Here is a 4,169-nt window from a genome sequence, read left to right on the forward strand (position 1 = left end):
CTGCTAATTTTTTTTTACTTTTAGTGTTTTCTTTTTTTACGTTTTTTAAATACTTTATCTAATATATATATATATATATATATATATATATATATTTCCTCTTTTTATATTTTTTTCTTTATCGGCTTGCTTTTTTTAATAGTTTCTTTTTTTTTTTTCTATCTGAACCCCTTTTTATCCCCTTTCTCCCCACTCACAATTTGGGATCTCTTCTGATTTGGCTAAAGCATATTTTCCTGGGGTTGTTGCCACCCTTTTAGTATTTTACTTGCTCCTTCAGATACTCTTATCTGGACAAATTGACAAGGCAGAAAAATTCACAACAACAACAAAAAAAGAACAAGAGGCAGTACCAAAGACTAGGGGCCTAATCAATACAGACATTGGTAATATGTCAGGTATAGAGTTCAGAATGACGATTCTCAAGGTTCTAGCTGGGCTTGAAAAAGGCATGGAAGATATTAAAGCAACCCTCTCGGGAGATATAAAAGCCCTTTCTGGAGAAATAAAAGAACTAAAATCTAACCAAGTTGAAATCAAAAAAAGCTATTAATGAGGTGCAATAAAAAATGGAGGCTCTCACTGCTAGGATAAATGAGGCAGAAGAAAGAATTAGCGATATAGAAGACCAAATGACAGAGAATAAAGAAGCTGAGCCAAAGAGGGACAAACAGCTACTCGAACACGAGGGGAGAATTCGAGAGATAAGTGACACCATGAGATAAAACAACATTAGAATAATTGGGATTCCAGAAGAAGACGTAACGGAGAGGGGAGCAGAAGGTATATTGGAGAGAATTATTGGAGAGAATTTCCCCAATATGGCAAAGGGAACAAGCATCAAAATCCAGGAGGTTCAGAGAACCCCCCTCAAAATCAATAAGAATAGGTCCACACCCCGTCACCTAATAGTAAAATTGACAAGTCTTAGTGACAAAGAAAAGATCCTGAAAGCAGCCCGGGAAAAGAAGTCTGTAACGTACAATGGTAAAAATATTCGATTGGCAGCAGACTTATCCACAGAGACCTGGCAGGCCAGAAAGGGCTAGCATGATATATTCAGAGTACTAAGTGAGAAAAACATGCCGACAAGAATACTATATCCAGCTAGGCTATCATTGAAAATAGAAGGAGAGATTGAAAGCTTCCAGGAAAAACAAAAACTGAAAGAATTTGCAAATACCAAACCAGCTCTACAGGAAATATTGAAAGGGGTCCTCTAAGCAAAGAGAGAACCTAAAAGTAGTAGATCAGAAAGAAACAGAGACAATATACAATAACAGTTACCTTACAGGCAATACAATGGCACTAAATACATATCTCTCAATACTTACCCTGAATGTTAATGGGTTAAATGCCCCAATCAAAAGGCACAAGGTATCAGAATGGATAAAAAAACAAAACCCATCTGTATGTTGCCTACAAGAAACTCATCTTAAACCCGAACACCTCCAGATTTAAAGTGAGGGGGTGGAAAAGAATTTACCATGGTAATGGACATCAGAAGAAAGCAGGAGTGGCAATCCTTATATCAGATCAATTAGATTTTAAGCCAAAGACTATAATAAGAGATGAGGAAGGACACTATATCATACTCAAAGGAACTGTCCAACAAGATCTAAAAATTTTAAATATCTATGCCCCTAACGTGGGAGCAGCCAACTATATAAACCAATTAATAACAAAATCAAAGAAACACATCGACAATCATACAATAATAGTAGGGGATTTTAACAGTCCCCACACTGAAATGGACAGATCATCCAAGCAAAAGATCAACAAGGAAATCAAGGCCTTCAATGACACACTGGACCAGATGGACATCACAGATATATTCAGAACATTTCATCCCAAAGCAACAGAATACACCTTCTTCTCTAGTGCACATGGAACATTCTCCAGAATAGATCACATTCTTGGTCCTAAATCAAGTCTCAACTGGTATCAAAAGATTGGGATCATTTCCTGCATATATTCAGACCACAATGATCTCAAGCTAGAACTCAATCACAAGAGGAAATTTGGAAAGAACCCAAATACATGGAGATGAAACCGCATCCTTCTAAAGAATGAATGGGTCCACCAGGAAATTAAAGAAGAATTGAAAAAAATCATGGAAACAAATGATAATGAAAACACAACGGTTCAGAATCTGTGGGACACAACAAAGGCAGTCCTGAGAGGAAAATATATAGCGGTACAAGACTTTCTCAAGAAACAAGAAAGGTCTCAGGTACACACCTAACCCTAGACCTAAAGGAGTTGGAGAAAGAACAAAAAAGAAACCCTAAACCCAGCAGGAGAAGAGAAATCATAAAGATCAGAGCAGAAATCAATGAAATAGAAAACAAAAAAACAATAGAACAAATCAACGAAACTAGGAGCTGGTTCTTTGAAAGAATTAATAAGATGGATAAACCCCTGGCCAGATTTCTCAAAAAGAAAAGAGAAAGGACCCAAATAAATAAAATCATGAATGAAAGAGGAGAGATCACAAGGGACAGCAAAGAAATACAGACAATATTAAGAACATACTATGAGCAACTCTACGCCAACAAATTTGACAATCTGGAAGAAATGGATGCATTCCTAGAGACATATAAACGACTACAACTGAACCAGGAAGAAATAGAAAGCCTGAACAATCCCATAACCAGTAAGGAGATTGAAACAGTCATCAAAAATCTCCAAACAAACAAAAGCGCAGGGCCAGACGGCTTCCCGGGGGAATTCTACCAAACATTTAAAGAAGAACTAATTCCTATTCTCCTGAAACTGTTCCAAAAAATAGAAATGGAAGGAAAAGTGCAAAACTCATTTTAAGAGGCCAGCATCACCTTGATCCCAAAACCAGACAAGGATTCCATCAAAAAAGAGAACTACAAACCAATATCCTTGATGAACACAGATGCAAAAATTCTCACCAAAATACTAGCCAATAGGATTCAACAGTACATTAAAAGGATTATTCACCACGACCAAGGGGGATTTATTCCAGGGCTGCAAGGTGGTTCAACATCCGCAAATCAATCAATGTGATACAACACATTAATAAAAGAAACAAGAACCATATGATACTCTCAATAGATCCTGAAAAAGCATTTGACAAAGTACAGCATCCCTTCCTGATCAAAACTCTTCAAAGTGTAGGGATAGACGGCATATACCTCAATATTATCAAAGCCATCTATGAAAAACCCACCGCAAATATCATTCTCAATGGAGAAAAACTGAAAGCTTTTCCGCTAAGGTCAGGAACACGGCAGGGATGTCCCTTATCACCACTGCTATTCAACATAGTACTAGAAGTCCTAGCCTCAGCAATCAGACAACAAAAGTAAATTAAAGGCATCCAAATCGGCAAAGAAGAAGTCAAACTATCACTCTTCGCAGATGATATGATACTATATGTGGAAAACCCAAAAGACTCCACTCCAAAACTGCTAGAACTTGTACAGGAATTCAGTAAAGTGTCAGGATATAAAATCAATGCACAGAAATCAGTTGCATTCCTCTACACCAACAACAAGACAGAAGAAAGAGAAATTAAGGAGTCCATCCCATTTACAATTGCAACCAAAACTATAAGATACCTAGGAATAAACCTAACCAAAGAGACTAAGAATCTATACTCAGAAAACTATAAAGTACTCATGAAAGAAATGGAGGAAGACACAAAGAAATGGAAAAATGTTCCATGCTCCTGGATTGGAAGAATAAATATTGTGAAAATGTCTATGCTACCTAAAGCAATCTACACATTTAATGCAATTCCTATCAAAGTACCATCCATTTTTTTTCCAAGGAAATGGACGAATAATCCTGAAATTTATTTGGATCCAGAAAAGACCTCGAATAGCCAAAGGAATATTGAAAAAGAAAGCCAAAGTTGGTGGCATCACAATTCCGGACTTCAAGCTCTATTACAAAGCTGTCATCATCAAGACAGCATGGTACTGGCACAAAAAGAGACACATAGATCAATGGAACAGAATAGAGAGCCCAGAAATCGACCCTCAACTCTATGGTCAACTCATCTTCGACAAAGCAGGAAAGAATGTCCAATGGAAAAAAGACAGCCTCTTCAATAAATGGTGTTGGGAAAATTGGACAGCCACATGCAGAAAAATGAAATTGGATCATTTCCTTACACCACACACGAAAATAGA

Source organism: Lutra lutra, unplaced genomic scaffold (genome assembly GCF_902655055.1).
Source record: "Lutra lutra unplaced genomic scaffold, mLutLut1.2, whole genome shotgun sequence".
In the NCBI taxonomy this organism is placed as follows: Eukaryota; Metazoa; Chordata; class Mammalia; order Carnivora; family Mustelidae; genus Lutra; species Lutra lutra.